Genomic DNA, 24,016 nt, shown 5'->3' with positions numbered 1-24,016 from the left:
AGAGCGAAATAGAGCAGCAACAGTCAACAGCGATGGCATTGGTTCACAGATTCGACCGCATTCGCCGATATCAGAGGCCAGCAGAGGCAAGAGAGCCGGTAAGTACTACAAAACCTCCTTGTATTTTGATGCATTTATTGTTGTCATTAATGCATGCTAGGTAATGTAATAAATGTGCATTTATGTCAGGAAAACGCGTTTGTGTCCAAAAATGTGAATTTGTGTCTTCTAGGTCAAATCAACAGTTCTGTGATGAACATATGCTGTCGATTGGATAAGCTGCTGAGAGGATACACTCAAGCAGGTCCTCTAGGGAAGACTAGGATAACAAATAGGGCTAGGATTGATAATTCTATGATAGAACATACGTTGCCAATTAGGAAACTACTCAAGAGGATTCACGCAAGCATAGGCCCTAGGATAAGATAGATCAAGGCACTTTGTGATGAACAGTGAGTACCAAGATATAGTACTTTGTGATGAACAGGGAGTACTAAAATATGAGCAGCACTTTGTGATGAACAGTGAGTGCAAATGTGAGCAGCACTTTGTGATGAACAGGGAGTGCCAAACACGTAGTACTTTGTGATGAACAGGGAGTACCACTAGGATAGAAGCAACACTTTGTGATAAATAGTGAGTGTCACTAGGACTGAGATGATTGATTTGTGTGACTGCAGGAGTATTTGCCTATGCTAGAGTCATAGGAGAGATTCCCATCGACTCAAAGGTTGCGACCTGAGTTGACAGCCAAGGACCGAGCTGCGATTGAGGCTATGGGTTTGAGACATATTCTATATGTGCCCGAGTTTCAGACAAACATGGGATTGCTGACTGCACTGGCAGAGAGGTGGCACTCTGAGACTTGCACGTTTCATTTGCCGATGGGTGAGATGACAGTCACCCTGGAGGATGTATATAGGATTCTGCGGATACCGATCGATGGGGAGATGATTCCATACGATCGAGACAGAGACAGGGATGCCCTTAGACAAGTGTTCTAGGATCTGGGACTGGAGATGAGGGTGGGACATGTGGCATGGGATACCATGACATGGATAGGATTAGCACTACCAACAGTGTTGGCATAAGTGATCAGTGGGTTTCTTTGTATCAGTTTTGTACCATTTTGTATGATGATGTAGACACCTTCGGGTGATTGTAGCCATATGTATTTTGACATCATTGTATCATGACACTTATGATTTTGATATATATATGAGATGATTCATCTTTGCGGCAGCTATATGCATGTGTACCTATGTGATGAGATGTTTCATGATGTATGTTTCTATGTGATGGTTATGATATGGATGCAAATATGTACATGATGAAAAGAAATATTTTTTTCTTCTTTTATGTTTTTAATATGTTATGCAAATGCAAATGTGAATGTATGAAATGCAGATGAATATGAAATGCAAATAATTATTTACATGATGAGAATATAAAATGTGCTAATATGTGTTGTGTGCAGGATGTGATGTAGTTGTGATATCTATATGTATGTATGAAATGCTTATATGTGGTAATGCAGGTGCAACTACATGAAATGCAAATGTTTTTGGTGTGTCATTATACTCAGTCATGTGATAGCAGGCTACGTGGACTCGAGAAGGACGATGGAAGTCAATCAAGAAAGGGGGATGGAAGACAAAAGATATGAAAGTGAAAGAGCTTCTTGTGCTTTATCATCATTGAGCTTTATTATGGCAAAATAGGTTATGACAATCGAGGCATATGTTCGACCTAGAAAGTCATTGTACATGTTTGCATGGAGATAAGACAGTCACAAACAAGGAATGCCCCAGTTCACACTAGACTCTCAGTGTCCTCATATCCTTGGACAAGTCATAGCATTACTAAGAGACAATCCACAGACAGCAAAGAAAAATAGGTGATGATACCCCATCCTCACCTTTCTAGTCAAAGACATCCTGGAGATAGAATCTCTAGTCAGAGACATCCCAAAAAAGCTAAAAGACATTTCACCAAAAAGATAAAATCAAAAGAAAACCAAGACTCGACACCAACATCCACTGTAGTCCTCAAGTTTTAGTGTCTCTTGTCACTTGTATAAGTCTTATTTGATTGTGGTCACAATATTTACTTTCACAGAAAGGATAGATAGCATTGAACCATATGTTATCTGAGTCTGTTGAAAGATTTGATTTGTTGAAGCCCATTGTTGCTGCTATGTCTCATCTAAAACTGACTGAATCCATGAAACTGATACTTTATTGCGGAGAAGATGAAACTTTATTGCAGATCTGTGATGCAAATGTTGCTTTATTGCAGATTGTGCGTGGATAGATTGAAGGAAGCTGGAAGAAACTGTACTCCTCGAAACATGTGATGTTCTCAGTTCCACACCCATCACTAGACATAGAATTTGCCTTAGCCACAGATAGGAGCTGATTTATTATGGATGGAAAGGGGTGAAAAGGGAGGATTATTATGGATGGCTAACCAATATTAGGTAGATCAATAACAAGCCATGATGGGAATGTGTAAATTTATTATGAACGAATAGGTTGTGAGTGTGTGCAAAGTGAAGGATGAAATGGAATCCTGAAGGAGGGAGGAGCAATGTCTCTACGCATGGCGCTGGTGACCCAGTTTTCACCATGGTACTTGCCCAAGGTGCCACCAAAGTGGTTTTCACTGTTGGACGAAATTATTTCTCTTTACTTTTTTCATTTTTTCAATGTTTTTTGTGTCACAAGGCGCCTGTTTGCCAGGTTTTCACCAAGTAATGATTTTTTTGTTTTATAATTTTTTTGTATTTTTGAATTTTTTGAATTTTTTTGTATTTTTGAAATTAGGATACTCTGAAGAGCTATGTGTAAAACCTGTGAAGGTGCATGCTGTTGATAGGATCCTCCAAAGGTTCACCTTCTGTAGTTGAGAGCTGATATGCACTAGATCCATATGCTGCTATAATGATGTAAGGACCAAGCCAGTTTGGTTTGAACTTGCCCTTCTTCTCTCTATCTTGTTGATTTTTGGGGTTTTCTCTGAGAACTAAATCACCTACCTCAAATGTGCGAGGCTTGACCTTGTGATTGTAGCTGCGACTTATTCGTTGTTGGTAAGCCTTGAGATGATTAAAAGCAGTTTGTCTTCGTTCATCCAGTAGTTCAAGTTCTTGTAAGCGAGAGACCCTATAGTCTTCATCACTAATAATGTTTTGCAAAGAGACTCGTAAAGAGGGTAGCTCGACCTCAATAGGCAAGATGGCTTCAATGCCATAGACAAGTGAATAGGGTGTAGCTCCTGTAGGTGTGCGGATACTTGTGCGATATGTTCAAAGTGCAAGATTAAGCTGGATATGCCAATTACGGCCAGCGTCGTCGACTGTCTTTTTTAGGATTTTAAGGATTGTCTTATTAGACACCTCAGCTTGATCATTACCTTGGGGGTAAATGGCATGGAGAAATGATGGGAAATATGGAAGCGGTCACAGAGTTCACGAACATCCTGATTTTTGAAGGGATGCCCATTATCAGTGATAATGGAAATAGGAATACTGTATCGGCAAATGATATAGTTGAGGATGAACGTAGCAATCTATTTTCCAGTGACTTGTGTGAGAGGCACGACTTCAATCCATTTTGTGAAATACTTTGTGGCAGTGATAATGAATTTATGACCATTGGAAGGAGGATGAATCTTGCTTATGAGATTGAGTCCCCACTGACAAAAGGGCCAAGGAGACGCAATTGGTTGAAGTTCTTGCGCTGGCGCATGGATGAGGTCTCCATGAATTTGGCATTGCTTACATTTCTTGACAAACTGATGAGTCTTTTTCCATATTGGGCCAGTAGTATCCAGTCCTGATGAGTTTCTTAGCTAAGGTAGGACCACTAGCATGTGGACCACATATCCCTTCATGTACATCACGTAACGCAATCTGAGCTTACTCGCTTTCTAAACATCTAAGAAGAGTTCCATATAGACCTTGCCGGTATAGGATATCAGCTAAAATGACGTATCGAGAAGATTGGCGAATGAAAGTGCGACGTTGGTTATTGGATAGATCAGGAGGTAGGGTATTGTCACGTAGGTATGTGAAAATGGAACCATAAACTGGGACTCAGGACTGACAACACATATCATCTTAGTAGGAGTGATTTTATATGAAGGAACCAACAGGTTATCCACCAAGAACTCATAGCGGGTCTCATTCGGAGGTAGATAGATCAATGAAGCAATTGTAGCCATGGCATCTGCGGCCCGATTCTGCTCTCTTGGTATTTGCTCAAAGTTTATCTTTGTGAAATGTTATTTCAGGTCATCCACCATTTTTTTGTAAGGCATTAATTTTTCATCCTTTGTTTGGTAATCATCAGTTGCTTGACGGATTACAAGTTGAGAGTCCCCAAAAACACGAAGTTCCTGGATCTTCCACTGAACTGCAATTTGTAATCCAGTTGTCAATGCCTCATATTCTGCTATATTATGAGTGCAATGAAATGATAAGCGGTATGATTTTGGTATAGAATCCCATTGAGGAGTTATAAAGAGGATGCTAGCTCCTGCCCCATGTTATGTGTATGAGCCATCGAAGTACAGTTGCCATGGCTTTGCATGTGACAATGTTAAAATGGATTCATCTGGAAATTCTGAACTTAGAGGAACGCCATCTATCATGGGAGCATCTGCTAATTGATCTGCGATGGCTTGTCCTTTTATTGCTTTTCTATCCACATACTCGATGTCGAATTCACTCAGGATCATTACCCATTTGGCTAGTCGCCCAGTAAGTGTTGCTTTATTGAGAAGGTATTTCAATGGATCGATTCTTGCAACCAACTTAGTCTTATGAGTGAGCATGTAATGTCGTAATTTCTGTGAAGCAAAGACTATGATGAGACATGCACGCTCAATTGGTGTGTAGTTTAACTCATATCCCACCAGTGTGCGACTGATATAGTATACTGCTTTTTCTTTGCCCTCAACAATTTGTTGTGCTAAGAGTGCCCCCAATGCTGTTGGAGTAGCTGATATGTATAGTAACAGAGGCTGATCTGGAATTGGTGGCATCAAAACTAGTGGATTCAAAAGATAATCTTTTAGTGTCTGGAAAGCCTGTTGACAATTATCATCCCATTTGAATTTGATGTTTTTATGTAGCAAGTGCTGAAAAGGATTACACTTATCTGCAAGTTGCGCTATGAATCTTCATATGGATTGCAGTCTCCCTTGTAAAGACCGAAGTTGACTGATATTTCTTGGTGGTTGCATCTCTAGGATGGCCTTGACTTTTGCTGGATCAACTTCAATTCCTCTTTTTGATACAATGAATCCTAGGAGCTTCTCGGAGGTTACTCCAAAGACACATTTCTTGGGGTTTAATCTTACTTTGTATTTTTCCAACTGATCAAAGATGATTGAAAGTATGTCCAAATGTGTATTTCTATCTATTGACTTGCCCAAGAGGTCGTCAACATAATCTTCCACAGTTACGTGCATGAGATCATGAAAGATAGTAGTCATGGCTCTTTGATATGTAGTGCTTGCATTTTTTAGCCCAAAGGGCATGACATTCCAACAAAAAGTTCCCCAAGGACAAGTGAATGATGTTTTGTGTTGATCCTCAGACGCGATCTTTATTTGATTATAACCAGAGAATCTATCCATCAATGATAACATTTCATGACCTGCTGTGAGATCTACAATCAAATCTATGTTTGGTAATGGGAAGTCATCCTTAGGACAAGCTTTGTTGATGTCTCTGAAATCTGTACGTATTCTGATGCTGCGATCTGGTTTACTGACAGGCATTAAGTTGGAGATCCATTCAGGATAATCAATTGGGCGTATGAATCCAACATCCAATAATTTCTCAAGTTCTTCTTTGACTAGTAATGCCACTTGTGGATGCATCTTTCTTAATTTCTGTTTCACTGGTTTTGCCCCCGGTTTAACTGTTAAATGATGCATTACCAAATCTGGATCCAATCCAGGCATATCAGCGTATGACCATGCAAAGTTGATTTGTCGTTCTTTGAAGAAACTTATGAATTTTGACCTTTCTGACTCCGTCAATGATTGAGCTAGGAATATGTTGTGTGGAACTTCTTCTGTACCAATGTTTGTTTTGATAGTCTCCTCTACCAACATGGATGACTTTTCCTCATATGATGCTGGGAGAATGTCAAGCTTTCCATCTTCGGGTGCCTCAGAGAGGTTTTTGCCCTCAGATACGTCCTTTCTTTTTACTTTTTTGAGGTCAGACAGTGCCACAGTGTGGTTTTCGCCATAAGACCCTTGGTTTGTTCTTATTTTCACATTTTTGCGATTGGAAGGTCCGACGCCCTTACAAAAATATGCCACGCTATTGAGTTCTATAGTGTATCTCGCTTTATGGTCCCCAGGGGGAAGATCATCTCGTATGCCAAGATAGTCAATAAAAGCTTCATCATTTTGGAATGTGTCAAATTGTGCAGGTCCTTTATGATCCCAGTCAATGAGTTGGTGGTGAACAAGGGGAAGGCCTGTAATGTGTTCGAAGTTAGCGGGGCTAAGAGTGAAGATGCAGTTATATTCAGGTATGTCAAGGTAATTATCGAGGTCATCGATGGCACTCTCCTCATCAGTTTCAATCACGAATGAATCCAAATTATCATCACTAGTAGTGCATTTTGGGACAGGTATTCTCATCCAATGTGATTTCAACCTAGGACCTTGAGACAAGGACTGTGTGGAATCCTCATGGGTTGTTTCTTGACCAACTTTGAATCTTTTATAAAATTTCTCTTCTTCTGTGGGTTCATCTAGCTCTTTGAATGTCTCGGTGAGATCGTAGTCACTGGAGGATTTATCTGAACCCCATTCCCATTCCTTGGAGTCTGTGGAATAGCGATCCTCTTGTTGAATTTTGGCAGCTTTGATTTGTAAGGCTTCTTCTATCCTTTGAGTGTGGACCTTGGAAGTCAGGAAACCAAGTCCCTTCGAGTGTTCCTTTTTGAATGTCAATTCAGGTTGTAAAGGTTCAATGATGCCTTCCTTTCGTAACCCAAGAGGGCTTTTTCCATCATACCCAAATTTTTGTAGAATCTTGAAACCTTTGCCATATTTCTCACATGGTAGACTGATATGATCTTGTGTATCATCTTCAAGGTCTTTGTAAAGCATTTTGTATAAGTCTTCCTCTTCCAGTTCACCCCATCTTTGAAAGGTAGTAGGGTCCCATTTGAGTACCATGATGGATACTTTCTTGTTAGGATGTGGTCTTCCATATTCTTTTGGTGAACTCATGACTTGTTGTAAGTACATGGTCTGATTTTAAGTGTATTCACCCATGCCCTTGTCCTGAAATTTGCCTTTAAGCTCACCTTGTTTCGATGTCAAAGGTTTTAATGACTCAGGATCAATGTATATCGAAGAAGGAACAGCTTCGCAATTACTGGGAATGATGGTCTCAATTTTTGATCTTAGGTTATTGCAGTATATGAATGGATTAGGATCACCGTTAACTGTTACCTCCACTCCATTGTGAGGAAACTTAATGCATTGGTGATATGTAGATGGGACTGCCCTCATTTCATGAATCCAAGGATGCCCTAGCAATATGTTGTAAGTGAGATCTAGATCTAGGACTTGACAAACCACATCCTTCGTAACTCGCCCAACTCTGAGAGGTAAGGTGACTATGCCCTTGGATGAACGCTCTTCATTGTCATATACCTTGATGGTGATTTTGTTTGTAGAATTCACAGCTTTATCAGAATATCCCAATTGTTTAATTGTACTCAATGTACAAATCTTTAGACCAGCTCCTCCATCTATCAGGACTCGTTTTATTCGATGTTTGTGTATGAAGGCTTCAATGTGTAATGGTGCATTATGTGGTTGGCTCACGGAGGCATCATTAGCTTCTGTGAATGTAAGGGAATGTGGAATGGAAAGGTACCCCACCATGGCTTGAAACTGGTCCACGTTCAGATCAGTAGGAATGACAGTGTCTCTCAAGATTTTGTCAAGAATAGCTTTATGTGCGGGGGATATGCGTAAGAGCTCAAGTATGGATATGAGCGTGGGTGTCTTCCCTAACTGTTCTACAAGATCGTACTCAGGCTTGGTTGATGAAGAAGCGGTGTTTTTGGCTGGAGCACCTTGCAAAGTGAATTTACCTCGATGAGTTGTAACATTACATTCAGAGGTAGGTTCGAAAGAAGATCCAACACCTTTTAGGACAATCTTGGGTCTCCGGGTAGAATTCTCAAGGTTTTTGTCCTTGATGATAATGGTAGAGACATAATTGTCCATCGAAATGTGATTGATAGTTGAATCATAGTTATAGGTTGCTCTGGTATAGTTGGTTTGGTCATCAGTGGCTTTAGCTTTTCCCTTGTCATGTTTTGGGAATGGTTCCTTAAACATCTCATGTTCTTGATTGGATGAGTGTCCTTCAATCTCAATGTCACCTCTATCAATAAGATCTTGTATGATGTTCTTCAGTCGATGGCAATTTCCTATCTTATGACCCTTTCTCTTATGAAATTCACAATATTCATCATCATTCCACCAATTGGTTTAACCTTTGGTTCATATGGAGGAAAATCTGGAACCGTGATTACTTTGTTTGCCACTAGCTTCTTGAAAACTAACTCAAGTGGTTCTCCCAATGGAGTGTACTTCCTTCGTGATTTGGAAGTTGTTTGAGTATTAACTTGATTGTTTGTAGAGCTTGATCCTGAAAAAATGATTTTGGGTCGCACTGTATTGGCATCAACAACACCATCATTGACTGTGTTCTTGTTTTTATTCCAAAATCTTGGCTTGTCTTTTCCTTTAAAGTCATCTTTGTTTTCCTTGAATATCTTAATGACTCCTTGTTCAATTAGGACCTTTTCTGTCGCTAAGCCTTTTTCAATGATGTCCTTGAAGGTGGACAAACAAGCTTTCCTTAGATCACAGCCAATGTCTTTGTTAACATTTTGGGTGAACATTTCTACCATTTGTTTTTGTGGAATTTCACAAGAACATCTGCTAGCTAGATTCCTCCATCTTTGTAAAAATGATGAAAAAGACTCTCCATATTTTTGCTTGGTGTTTCACAAAGTAGTGACTGATATGTCTATCTCTATGTTGTAGGAGAAATGTTGAATAAATGCCTCTGCTAAGTCACCCCATGACTTAATTCCAGGTGGAAGTTGGGAGAACCATTCCATAGCTTGATCGCCTAGGCTCTGTGGGAATAATCTCATCAAATATGTCTCTTCTGCTGCTATCTCAATGCAAGCTGTGAAAAACTATCTTATGTGTGCCTTAGGATCCCCTTTTCCTCTATACTTATCAAATTTAGGCGTCACAAAGTGTGTAGGAAAAGGAGGCATTGGAATGCTCTTATCAAATGGATAGCGACATATGTCTCTCATTGTGTATGTTGGCTTTGGTGTATTTATGTCCTCCATTTTCTTTTGTAAGTCCCTGATTTGTTGCTCCAAATTGTTCTTAGGTGGAGATCAACTTCTTAGACCATACCCCATGCTTGAGGCACCAATTAGAGGAGAAGCATGTTGCATATATGGATGATATTGATCATACACATGTTCATATGGAGGAGGTCTATAGTGATGCTGCATATATGGACCACTTGGTATAGATTCATGTTGAGGAACGAAATATCTATTTTGTCCATGTATACCATACTCTACAGGCATGTCATGTTCTAATGTGTTGCCCCCAAATTTGACACGAGGTTTCCTTGTGTCCAAATTTTGAGCATGCCTTTGAATATCCAATTGCTTTGGTGGTTGATCCGTAGCATTGATATGTGATTGAGCATATTTCTCTGCATAAGACTTCCATAATGGTCTGCGAAGGTGAGTATCATATGCTTGACCATGTGTATGTGGGACCTCTGGTTTTTGAAACAAAGATGATGGTGATTCAAGCACAAGATGTGGTCTTCTATTGCCTCCACTATTAGGCCTCCTTTGATCCATGTTGGAGTGAGGTTGTTGCAAAGGTTGATTTTCCATTATTTGAGACATGTCAAAATCATGAGATATCTTGGCTCCACTTTGTGCCATCATTTGTAAGAAGTATTGTCTATCCCTCCTCATTATTTCCTCAAACAATCGATTGAAATGGGGATCCATAATGGATTCTTCCACATCTGTTGAATGTACTAAAAAGTTGTCCATATCATCATTGTGTGTATCATTGTTGTTTGTAGTGTCCATGTTCTCAACATTTGGAATGTTTCTATAAGCATCCATGTCAGGTAATGTAGTATGATCTGAATTGAAAAAGATATCATTGTCATACTCATAGGAACTCATGTTTTTGGACTCTTGAGCCTCTTTAGCTTCTCTCCTAGATTTTTGGGAACGGGTTTCAACCATGAACTAGGTATTGACCAAGATGTGTGAGACTAGATGAAAATGGAAAAGAGTATGGAAGACCAAGAGTTGGATGGAATGTAAATGAATTTGAGGTGTACTTGCAATGTCCAAAATGTAAAACCAAGTATGTTTGTAGTAGAGTAGGTGTGACTTCCAAAGAGAGGATAGTTTCTCTTGATGAGGTAAGTTGACCTTGACTCTAAATAAGACCAAATGAGACCCAAAGGTGATAGACCTTGATGAGGGACCACTTAGCAAAGTGTTGTTGTATGTAGTGTGTTGACAAAGTATGATGAGGACAAGCAAGTGACCTTTTGACTCAAGTTTAGACAAATGTAAATTTAATTCAAGGTGTAAAGCAATGATGGACTGTGTGAGACCCAAAGACAGGTTGAATGTTAGATGAAAACCTGGAGAAATAACCTAGGAAGCTCAAGAATCCCGAAACTGACTGTGTTTGTTTGCTAGACTGTAAAAGTTTTTCAATTCTAAACACAGACGTGCCTGTATACTTCACAGATGTGATTTCCTGACACATACGTGGTTCTGTTTAACACAGACGTGTTTCTGAGTTTTTTTTGTAAATTGCAATGTTGATTTTAGAAACATAGACGTGTTTATGCCCTTCATAGACGTGGTTATACAACACAGACGCTATTATGTCCAACATAGATGCGTTTCTACAAAATTTGTGCAATTTTTTCCAATCTATGAAGTCATTTTTGTTGTGACCAAATCTGACTATTTGACTGTTTTTCGTGACAAGAGGACACAGTGTTGATCAAGACCCAATGTTTGCAAGTGTCTAGACTCAAAATGACTCCAAGAAAAGTGTGTTGTTTGATGTAAAAATATTTTGCATACACTTGAAGACACAAAAGACACAATGTTTTGCTGTTTGGTCTTGAATGTTTTGAATGTTTAAAATAAGTCAAGCACAATTCTTATGGCTAGCCAAGACAATAGTTGTTGATCCCACATGGGGTTTTACCCCTGAGGCTATGCTATTCAGAGCAAATACTTAGATGCTTGACCTCACTGGCTCCACCCTCGGCACTCACTTCTCAGGTCAGCCAAGCATCAGTCCCCATGAAAATTCCCTGTGGTGAACTTTATATCTCTATTAAGAACTATATGTGTGTGGGCTGCTACCAGAGGTCCGACGTCCTGCCCCAACAACTAGAAGGATTTGGGCTTCTAAAACAAAAAGGTGCTAGTAAGGGCATCTACTCGTGTGGCCATACATGCGGCACTTTCAGCTCTGTAAATACAGAAGGCTCCCAGCCGGTAGGGGTTACGCCCTACAATTGATCAAATAAATTTGATCAAACGGGTTTATGGGGAGACATAGTGTCGGTATGGACTAATCAACACATGTTATTCATAGTTTTCACCATGAATACAGTTATTTATAGTGGTTTGGAAGAAGATGGCTTTTCTTTTGCTACCACTTGGGTCATTCTCTTCTCACTAGTAGTCCTAATGACCACACGGGAAGACAGGCCCTCTAAAGATTAAACAAAAAGAGCCTATTGCTCAAGACACAAAAGGGAATGATTCAATTTTAGTGCACCAATTGAAGTGTTTGCTAGTCTATGAAAACAATGCACACAATAAAAATCCAAAAACCCTTGCCAAGGACCTGCAACAAAGATTTGTTAGTAGTTTGGATTGTTTGAAATAATCACCCCTTCCTGCAAGCACACAAGTTAGGTAAATTTTAAATCCAAAAGACTTTGTGAAAATAGGGGCCTTCAACCAAACGATTTTGCTTTCAAGACAAGCTGCACCAATTTCGTTAGCTAGATCTGAAAATGTTAGCTCAAAATAAACCAGATCTGGAACATTAAATGACCAAAAACTAAATCAATAAAACCCCAAAAATGAAATCAATGCACATAGACGTGGTTACCCCAGACACAGACGCGACTCTCTAACGTAGACGCGCTTCTACGAGACACAAACGCGGCTCCCAAACCCAGATGCGACTTTTGGACACAGACGCGTCTAAAAACACCACAGATGTGACTGAGGAACACAAACGTGATTTTTGGAATCTGAAAAATAAAATACTGTTGAAGACATAGACACCATTCCAGATGTCACAGATGTGACAAAAAACCAAAAACGCGATCTGAAAGTACATAGGTGCGAATATACCAAAATGTCGTCGAAAATGTCAGATCTGCAACTTCAAAATACAAAATCTACAACAAAATGTTAAATGCAAAAGGGACAAGAGTCCCACCGGGCGTGCCAAAATGTATATGGTGAAAATGGATAACAATAATAACGATATTGAAAGGTTAAATGAATTCAACCACAAAAACCCTAGCCTAAATACAACAAAGATCCACCATAACACATGAAGATTACCTAAGACAATGAAAATCAAATGAAATCACAAAGATTATACCATCACATGTCCAATAGGGTTTGGATCTCCATTCTTCCTATCTCCATTGATCTTGCTTGATATATTTGCTCTCAGATTTTATGTGTGCACAAGAGCTCAACAAAGAAGGAAATGTGGTTGCAAGTAGGATCGCATATGCCAAGTAGTCAAATTGATCAAGTAGTTAGGTAGTTAGGGTTTGATAATGAAGGAAGCATCTCCTTATATAGAAGACACAATATGAAATGGATGGATAAGATTGAGAGGTGTAAAAGGAGGTCGGCTATGATTAGAGGGTAGGTAAAAGAAATAATAAAATAATGAAAGGGGTAGGTAGTGTATGAATTAAGAGATGAATGACATGTGTCATGGGTAGAAAAGGTTAATGAATTAATTAAATAAATAAAGATTTATTTAATTAATAGAAGAAGTGGGGTCAATTAAATAAATAAGATATTTATTTAATTTAGGAAAAGGATAATTTAAATAAATAAATGTATTTATTTAAATGAGAAATAAGGTTAGAAGAGGATAAATGAATGAATTAAATAAATAAAGATTTATTTAATTAATAGAAGAATTAGGCTAAAGTAATTAAATAAATAAAATATTTATTTAATTAGACTGGACAATTTTGGGTGTCTACACAATCCTATCTCAGTTTCAACTTTAGGTTTAAAGATTTTAAAAATTTCAAAAGCCTCAAATTTCTCCCTTAGAAAAGTAACCCACATCATTCTAGAATAATCATTAATGATTAGCATAAAATATCTATCACCTTGAAAACATTCAACTCTACCAGGGCCACACAAATTAGTTTGAATGAGATCAAGAACATCATTAGATTTATCTTGTATACTCTTAAAAGAGGTTGCGACCTGTTTTCTCATTTGACATTCTTTACATACCGGATTTAGGTCCTCACAATCTTAGGTATATATCTAACTGTCTTAGTTGAACTGATCTTTACCATGCAATCAAAATTCACATGACATAGCCTTTTTGTTGGCATTGTTTTTTCATTGATGTCAATTGGTATAGGATGGCTACTGGTATAAGAGATGTATGTGCAGCACTGCCATTGATGCATACCGAATGTGATGTCTTTGATATCACCTAGTGTTGCAGGCCACCAGTAAGGGAGAGAATGTCATTTAGTACAATGACCATTGGAGTCACTAGTACACAAGTTAGTGTTTGACTTGTGTTGAAGATATGGACAGGAGATAGGTATGATATAACAACCAGTAAATGATGACATCTGAGAGTAGGGTTGTTGATAGTGATGAAGAGGTGAAATGTTATTTAAATCACATCAACACCAGAGGTGAAGTATGTGCAGGTCACCAGTATGCTGTGTGGATGAAAATCAGCAGGACTCCTACCGAATAAAGATGCAATCACCATTTGAAGAGATGACTGACACTGAATGAGCCCTAACCGGATCACATGTGTGTTTTTGAAGATGTGCTGCTCAAACAGGGAAGCCACATTGGTGCATTGTAGGATGTAGATGACAAGGATCCACTCCCACCAGTAAGTGGAGCTTATCTCCTATTATGTATGAAATGCATCATAGTTCTTGGATATAAGACAACAGAGTCAATGACAAATGATTGAAGGCTCACACTAGATCAACTGGTAAAACAAAAGAATGTTGAAGGTGCATGAAATCTGAGATGTGCACTGGATCAGAAAGGGTTGACATGTTGTGCCATCGAGATAGAGAAGGAAGAGTAAAGAAGTGATTTGTTTGTCACCTTGACAAACCTGTTGAGATGATGTCTGGGCTGATGATGAAGAAGGCAAAGTTGGAACAACTACAGATAGAGGACATTGTTGGATTGAAGATGGAGTTTGTTGAAGGTTGATGACATGGTGTCATCAAGGTGGTTATTGATAAGTATGTCCACCGGTACAATTGACAAGGTGCATGAGGTGTTTTGGAAAGTCTGGTAACCGGTTAAGGTGTTCCACTGATAGGGAAACAAAGTGTAGACATGATGGTTAACTGACAAAGTGTGAGATATCGATAGGGTTAAAGAACCGGTAGAAGAACTCGACAATGGAGTTGGTCGGTGATCCCATCCAGACCGACTAACCAACCTAGAAAAGGTGGATGCCGACAAAGGGGCCACATGGAGTTGAAGTGGAATGCATGCATAGGTCGACATGTTGAGTTGGTAAAGTGTCAGGCGGTGAGGTAGAAGGTGACAGGTCAACATTTATGTTGACTATGTGATTCACAGGATGCGTAGAAGAGGTTTGCGACTTGAGGTTAAACGGATAGACTATTTGAGTTGGTCGAGGTAGGTGAAGGGAACTGTGAAACCTTTCTTGGCGATCGACCAAGAAATTGACTAATAGTTTAAGAGAAGGTTGCTAATGTTGGCCATTTGGTGGAATTGATTATGTGTTGCATTGATGTTTTATCATTGATGCCAACACTAGTTGCTTGGATGCTTTACCGACATTCTTTTGGTCTCGGTAGGTTGAGTGGTTTCTAGTTGTCTTGGATCAGACATGATCCAATAGGCTTCGGTATAGTTTGGTTATGGAATTGGCTTGTTCATGATACTCATGATCATATTCAATCAATCATTTTTGGTCTGGTGATCGGATGCTATCCTATTTGCTTAGAAGCTTGGCTTTTGGTTCCGGCGAGGGTTTCATTGGAAAAGATTTTGATGAACAACTTTGATGAATTGCATAAGTGGTGTTGGTGTAGCTTCTGGTGGAGTTTTAGGATGCTGTTGGTGATCATGTTCAAGACTTGGCAGATGGAGATCACTGTTGTAGCGTGTGGACCTATACTGGGTCCCAGTTGATCTAGGTTATGGAGCGACTTTAATGTAACGTGTGGATTGGACCTCTCGATGTGTTTCCAGGATGTCTTATGTGTTGGATATTATTTGTTTGGTCTAAGGCTAACATGGTTTGTAATTATGTAATTGGTTTATTGTCTAGTGGTCGATCTGATTGTTTATGGTCGAGGGTTTGTATACATAGATGTAAGATCTCATTATAGATGATCATGGTTATGGGAAAGGGATGTAATATATGAATAATGTAATATCATTCAGGAAAAGGATTTGGTTGATCATTGGAGTTTGAATAAGGTTTATGTAAGAGGATTTAGTCCTTCGGTATTGAGCTTAACTGAAACTGTACTCAGGCATAGTAGATGCTATCTTTTGAAGTTCAACATTTATCCATATTGTAGTCTAGATTTCTATGCAGTCAGTGAGGCTCCTTTTGTGATGAGTAGTGTGCTCTAGGCTATTGGCCTTCCTGCAAGTGTAGGCTCCTCAATCGTAATTCACATACTTACCGCATAAGTAATATCTGACTATGCGTAGGCTTCCCACCGTGGTTTTCCACTTTACCGGGTTTTCCACACATAAATATCGGTGTCATGTGGATGGTATTTATTGTGTGATTATTGTTTATGCTTAATTGGTTTAACTTGTATTCTAGTATTTGTTTTAAGCATTATGGTATTAAAGTTTTAATTGCTAATGTTTCTTGTAATCTGTCACAACTGATTCATTGCCCCCCCTCTTATTTGTCTTCTGGTTATTTGAACTGTCTAACAGCTAAATGAGGAAGGTGTGTTCAGGAAGGCATGATAATGGTAGGATTGATTGATGAGTTATAGTTCATCAATCAAGGAGATCAGATCTGATAAGACATTGGATTTTGTTTGTCTCAGGGTTGATGAAGAAACCCTAACCGCCCAAAGTTTGAATTGGTTTTTGGTAGGAAAACTAGTTTATAAATATGCAAGCCAAAAGTGATGAAGGCTGCTACTGAATGAGAGAGTGTTGTTGCATGTGAGAAGAAATCAGTCAAGTGCTTAATGAGTATCAGAGGAGAGACTGAGTGTGAGAGAGAGAATCGGGTTGAAGGGTTCAACTGACATCAGTGAGGCTATAGAAAGTCAGCCATTGAGTCTGACAGAGGAGTAAACCGATGGTGACCATACCAGTAGAGAAGAGTTGCAGAATACTGCAGAGAAGGAAGACATAGAACCGATATAGTGTAGTACCGATGGAGAGCAGAAGTGTAGTAGAAATAAGAGAGAACCGAACAAGAGTAGAACTGACAGAGAGCTCAATTGAAAAAGAACAAGGAGATACTGAACTGATGATTGTGCAATAGAGAGTAAGTTGCATCAGGAGATAGAGTTGTAGCTGAGAGGTGAGCAAAGAACCAACAAAGAATTGGAATGAGGAGAACTAGTGAAGAGATTTGCATAAGAGTTACAAATCTCATTTGTAACAACACTATTAATCTTGTAATTAAATAAGTTCATTGAAGATAACTGAGTTGGAGCTCGGTGCATGGGTTGTAGCTCCTTGGGTTGGTGCTCCTTGGGTTGGTTCCCTAAATCAAGGGTTGGTGCCCTAAACATTATAACTAGAGTTTTATTGTGAGGTTGGATTGGAGCAGTAGACTCCAGCAATATTTCTCACCGAGGTTTTTCCCATCTTGGGTTTTCCTTGTATATGCTAGTGTTATGTGATGTCTCCTTCATGTGTGAGTGCATTTGTGATTATCTCCCATCTTTCTATTACAACTGATAACCGATATACACACATAGGATAGATTAAGGGAAAAGTTTGTAAATCACTGATTCACCCCCCTCTCTGTGGCACATTGTGTCTAACAATTGGTATCAGAGCCCTAGGTTCCCGGTTGATAAGTTTTCTCTAGCTTGGGTAGATTTTGGCTTAAGGACACAATGGTGTGTTTAGTGTCAATCCCTACTCCAGTTTTTGATGGTTCAAACTATTCCATTTGGAGTTGTAGAATGGAAGTTTACCTGTCCTCCCTAGGGTTTTATGTGTGGATGTTAGTTGTAAATGGTTTCCCTAGTAAAGTTAGTCCTCCCACCGATTCAGATGCTGAAAGAAGAAACCAGTGTAATGTAGAAGCAATGAAGGCTATACTTTGTGGGTTATGAGATGATGTCTCCTCACAGGTGGACAAATGCAGATAAAAAAAAAGCCTATGGGACAAATTGAAGAAGCTCTATGGAAATGAGCCTCCTACTGCAGAACCAACTTGTGAAGATAGGATGAGAAATGCATCTCATGTATCTGCAGATGATGAAGATAGATCTGTTAGCAGCCACAACAATGGTGAATGCAAGAAATCACCTTTTCATGGCTCAAGAATCAGAAGATGTGAGGCACACATCTAAGAATGATAATGCAGATCAGTCTCACCAATAAGATGTGTTTGGTAGTGATAGTGAAGGTGAAGAAGAAGATGAAGCGGAAGTTGATCTTGAAGGAGAACTTGTAAGTGCACTCGAAGAACTTAGTAGAGTGAGGAATGAGTACAAGTTATTCAAGAATGCAATAATAGTGGAGCAGAACCGGTTGATCAGATGCCTTGAAGAATTTGAGAAATGTGTCTCAGAATTGAAGACTCAAAAAGTGGACACTAAGGTGTGCCGGTATAATGATTTTGCATTTGAGCTAGAAGTAAAAGATAAATAATATTAGCAGCTGGTAGGAGAAATGGAGATTCTCCGAAATGACCTTGAGAAGTGTTAGGATGAGCTCAAGGTAAGAATCCGGTTTGATGGTAGCAGTGATGCCTTGGACAAAATTTTGAAAAAGCAAAAGCATGCCAAGGAAACCGAAGGATTAGAAAGTGGTGCCGGTGAATGCTCCACTAGCAAGAAAGTCCCCCATAATGGCATTCTCTTTGTCTCCTCAAATGGAGAAAACAAGGGATAAACCTTCACTGTTTGGAATACTACCCGGAAGAAGGTTGATCTAACCACAACTGGTGAAGATATAAAAACAAGGATGAAGACCGATGTTGCAAGAAAGTGGAACAATGCAGACCCCAAAGGAAAAGGGAAGATGAGAGAAGATAGCTTCACTAGAAGCAAAGACATGAGAAGACAACAAAGAAGACCTCCTACTGGTAGAGGAAAAGGAAATGCTACCACCCATAAGACAAAGCAAGTGTGGGAAAAGAGGAGATCAGATGAAAGACTTGCAGAGCATGGACAATCCAGGATACATTTTTGAAGAAGAAGAAATGGAGATGCCAAACCGCTAAGATCTCCCCATGCATGACAAAATAAGTTTGTAAGTTATAAACCTTCCCTCTCTGGTTATTGCTTTGCATGCAATAGTTATGACTATAGGGCAGAAGAAAGTAGAAAAGGATCTAGAAGGAATAATCTATGATCTCATAGGTATCCTGCATATGAGAAAAATGTATCAAGGAGTAGATACATGCATACTTCCTCTCCCGGTTGTGCAAATAATGTTTGTTATAAGTGCAATGAATCTGGCCATAGAAGTTATGAATGTAGGAAGAAGAACTCACAGTTCTATGGTAACTAAAGGAACAACCATGCTCAGTATAGTACCAGTTATAGGAGATATGAGGAACAAAGGCCTGCATGGAACAATATGACAAGTGTACATTTCAAGGAATCCATGGAGACTGGTAGCTGACTACAATGGTATGATCAAAAAAGAGAAAATCGATATGTTAGAAGGTTCCCCAATCATGAGATTGGCATGGATGCTATATGCTACTATAGCACTACTTCCGGTTATGTGGTGGAATCTGGTAATGGAAGGAATCATCAGTAGAAGAAGGTAAGACCTTCTCTCAAGACTGAAAATGGGAAGAAGAATGAGATGAAGAAGGAATGGAGGAAGAAGCAAGAAGATGCAACCATGGACTGACACTATAAATTCAATGCACAGGTGATATCTCCTAAGGCTTAAAGGAGATGCAGGACCTTAGGGGGGAGTAGTACACCGACCTTATCATCCACCTCCTCAGTGGAAGAGGAAAAATAGAGGAACAAAATGCTGCTGGTATAAAGGAAGAAAGTGAGATGGCAAGTGTGTGTAGTGGCTGCTTTGGCTAGACAACTACAGATGAGAGATGGATCACTACTGCATGTACCAATAGATGGATATTTTCAATTGGGATCAGATGTAAAGTGACACAAAATGACAAGAGTTACAGGATAGTGCTCCGGTAGTATTGATGGACTGGTACAAGAAGCTGTGTGCAGGATGTTACCGGTATGAATGCTAACAGGTACTTACAGGTTATGTAAGAAAATAAGGCTAGAGATCATTGCATTAGCCCCAAATGAGGAGTTTATGTCTCAGGTGGTATTGATGAAGACCTGAATGACATATGTTGGTCTAGTTGTTGATCATGCAGGCATGCATGTTTTTGGGCCAACCAGTTTGATTTATGGCATGATGATGATATTGTATGGCATTGTGTACATCTAGAATTGTGTCATATGCTGTGATGGATATAATGAAGCTAAAAGATCATCAGATGATCACATTTGCATAGCTCAATTGGTATAAGGTGAAGGTTAATGCTCCATTTTTGTACCCAACAAGCAGTGAGGACCTGAGATGTATGACTCAGAGGGAGTTCAAGTGCTCATGATGCTGAACCGACATGATTGAAGTTATGGGTGTACTGGATGCCTCAACTACCGATGATGGAAATTGTTGTAGGAGTACCTAGGAGAATTTCATGATTAAGGGTATCTACTTTTCCAATTGGTTACACTCATAGCACAATCACACTTGATTCTAAAGAAAATTTGATATCAGGTGGGAGATGATGTAGTCTGACCGATAGGTAAGTAGTATTCACTGACACATCCTTCTCTGCTTTAGAAATTAGTATTATTTTAGTATGCTCAATTAGTGTCAGTTGATGGTCGAGCCCTCCATCTCAAATACTATGAGATTGAAAGGATGCAAGGTATGATGATCAAAGGAGAAGATGCATCCGGTAGAGAAAAAAGGGGAGAAAATATCTGACAGTGACTAGTAAATACAAGGAGGTGAGAAACCTTGATAGTGCCCTTTGCCATTGTTGTTAAAGGGGGAGAAAGATTCTTTAGTATAGTGCATACTACATGTGTGAGAATCCATGGATCACACAAAGAGGGAGATAGAATATGTAGTATGCCGGATACTACATGTGTTGACATCAATGCCAAAGGGGGAGATTGTTGACATTGTTTTTTCATTGATGTCAACTGGTATATGATGGCTACCAGTATAAGAGATGTATGTGCAACACTGTCATTGATGCATACCAAATGTGATGTCTTTGATATCACCTAGTGTTGCAGGCCACCGGTAAGGGAGAGAATGTCAGTCAATACAATGACCATTAGAGTCACCAGTACACAAGTTAGTGTTTGACTAGTGGTGAAGATATGGACAGTAGACCAATATGATATAACAATCAGTAAATAATGACATCTGAGAGTTGGGCTGTTGATTGTGATGAAGAGGCAAAATGTTATCTAAATCACATCAACACTAGAGGTGAAGTATGTGCAAGTCACTGGTATGCTGTGTGGATGAAAATCAATAGGACTCCTACTGGATAGAGATGTAGTCACCATTTGAAGAGATGACTAACAGTGAATGAGCCCTAACCAGATCACATGTGCCTGTTTGAAGATGTGCTGCTCAAACAAGGAAGCCACATTAGTGCATTGCAGGATGTAGATGACAAGGATCCACTCCCATCGGTAAGTGGAGCTTATCTCCTATTATGCATGAAATGCATCATAGTTCTTGGAGATTAGACAATAGAGTTAATGTTAGATGATTGAAGGATCACATCAGATATACTAGTGAAACAAAAGAATATCAAAGGTGCATGAAATCAAAGATGTGCACTGGATCAGAAAGGGTTGGCATGTTGTGCCACTAAGATAGAGAAGGAAGAGTAGAAAAAGTGATGGGTTTGTCACCTTGACAAACCGATTGAGATGATGTCTGGGCTGATGATGAAGAAGGCAAAGTTGGAACAACTATAGACAAAGGATATTGTCAGATTGAAGATGGAGTTTGTTGAAGGTTGATGACACAATGCTACTAGTAAGTATATCCATCGGTAAAGCTGACAAGGTGCATGAGGTGTTTTGGCAAGTCTGGTGACCGATTAAGGTGTTCCATCGATAGAGCAACAAAGTGCAGACATGATGGTTAACCAGAAAAGTGTGAGATACTGGCAGGGTTAAAGAATCAGTAGAAGAACCCGATAATGGATTTGGTCAATGATCCCATCTAGAGCGACATAACCAACCTAACAAAGGTAGATGCCGACAAAGGGGCCACATGGAGTTGAAGTGGCATGCATGCACAGGTCAACATGTTGAGTTGGTAAAGTGTTAGGTGGCAAGGTAGAAGGTGATATTTATGTCAATTGCATGATTCATGGGATGCATAGCAGAGGTTTGTGGCTCGAGGTCAAATAGACAGATTATTTGAGCTGATTGAGGCAAGTGAAGGGAACCACAAAACCTTTCTTGGTGATCGACCAAGAAATCCACTAACACTTTAAGAGTAGGTTTCTAAATGAGGAAGGTGTGTTCTAGAAGGCATGACAAAGGGGGGATTGATTGATGAGTTACAGTTCATCAATCAAGGCGATTAGATCTAATATGATTTGATTGGATTTTGTTTGTCTCAGGGTCGATGAAGAAACCCTAACCACCCAAAGTTTGAATTGGTTTTTGGAAGGAAAACCAGTTTATAAATATGCAAGCCAAAAGTGATGAAGGATGCTGTTGAATGAGAGAGTGGTGCTGCATGTGAGAAGAAATCAGTCAAGTGCTCAATGAATATCAGAGGAGAGACTGAGTGTGTGAGAGAGAATCGGGTTGAAGTGTTCAACCGACATCAGTGAGGCTATCGACAGTCAACCATTGAGTTTGATAGAGGAGTAAACTAGTAGTGACCATACCAGTAGAGAAGAGTTGCAGAAGACTACAGAGAAGGCAGGCATAGAACCAACAAAGTGTAGTATAGGTGGAGAGCAATAATGTAGTAGAAAGAAGAGAGAACCGACAGAGAGCAAAACTGATAGAGAGTTGCATTGGCAAAGAACAAGGAGATACTAAACTAATGATTGTGCAACAAAGAGTAAGTTGCATCGAGAGATAGAGTTGCACCTGAGAGGTGAGCAGAGAACCGACAGAGAATTGGAGTGAGCAAAACTGGTGAAGAGATTTGCAGAAGAGTTACAAATTTCATTTGTAACAAGACTATTAATCTTGTAATTGAATATGTTCATTGAAGATCTTTGAGTTGGAGCTCGATGAAGGGGTTGTAGCTCCTTGGGTTGGTTCCCTAAACATTGTAATCAAAGTTTCATTATGAGGCTATATTGGAGTAGTAGAATCCAATAGTATTTCTCACTGAGGTTTTTCCCATCTTGGGTTTTCCTCATATATGTCGGTGTTATGTGATGTCTCCTTCATGTGTGAGTGCAATTTTTATTGTCTTTGATCAAAGTGGTAAGTCTACTTTCTGTTAGAACTGATAACCAATATACACACATAGGATAGATAAAGGGAAAAGATTGTAAACCACTGATTCATCCCCCCTCTCAGTGGTGTTAGACAGTTCAAATAACCGGAAGACAACTAAGAGGGGGGGGTGAATCAACTGCCACATATTACAGGAACCATTAGCAATTTAAACTTTAATACCAAAAAACAAAACATTAATACCAGAATAAAACAATTAAGCATAAACAATAATCATAGAATAAAAGCCATCCACATAACACCAAGATTTGTATGTGGAAAACCCAGTAAAGGGAAAAACCATGGTGGGAAGCCTACCCATAGTTAGATAATACTTTTGTAGTAAGTATGTGAATTACAATGAAGTGGCCCGCACTTGCAGGAAGGCCAACAACATAGAGTGCACTTCTCATCACAAAAGGAGCCTCACTGACTACATACAAATATAGACTACAATCTAGAGAAGTGTTGAACTGCAAAAGATAGCATCTCCTATGCCCGAGTACAGTTCTGGTTAAGCTCAATACCAGATGACTAAATCCTCTTACATAAACCCAATTTTATCTCCAATGATTGACCAAATCCTTTGCCTAAATAATATAACATTATTCACACATTACATTCCTTGACCATGACCTCTTACATTAAGCATGATGATCTACAATGAGATATTACATCTATTTATACAAACTCTTGACCATAAACAATCATGTTGGCCACCAAAAAATAAATTGATTACATAATTACAAACCATGTTGGCCTTAGACAAAACAAATAATTTAACACATAAGTAATCCCGAAAATACATCAATAGGTCCTATCCACATGTTATATTAAAGCCGATCCATAACCTAGATTAACCGGGACCAAGTATAGGTCCACACGCTTCAATAATGATCTCCAACCGCCAAGTCT

The sequence above is a fragment of the Cryptomeria japonica genome, chromosome 10 (genome assembly GCF_030272615.1).
Source record: "Cryptomeria japonica chromosome 10, Sugi_1.0, whole genome shotgun sequence".
Classification (NCBI taxonomy): Eukaryota; Viridiplantae; Streptophyta; class Pinopsida; order Cupressales; family Cupressaceae; genus Cryptomeria; species Cryptomeria japonica.
This window is presented reverse-complemented; position numbering follows the sequence as displayed.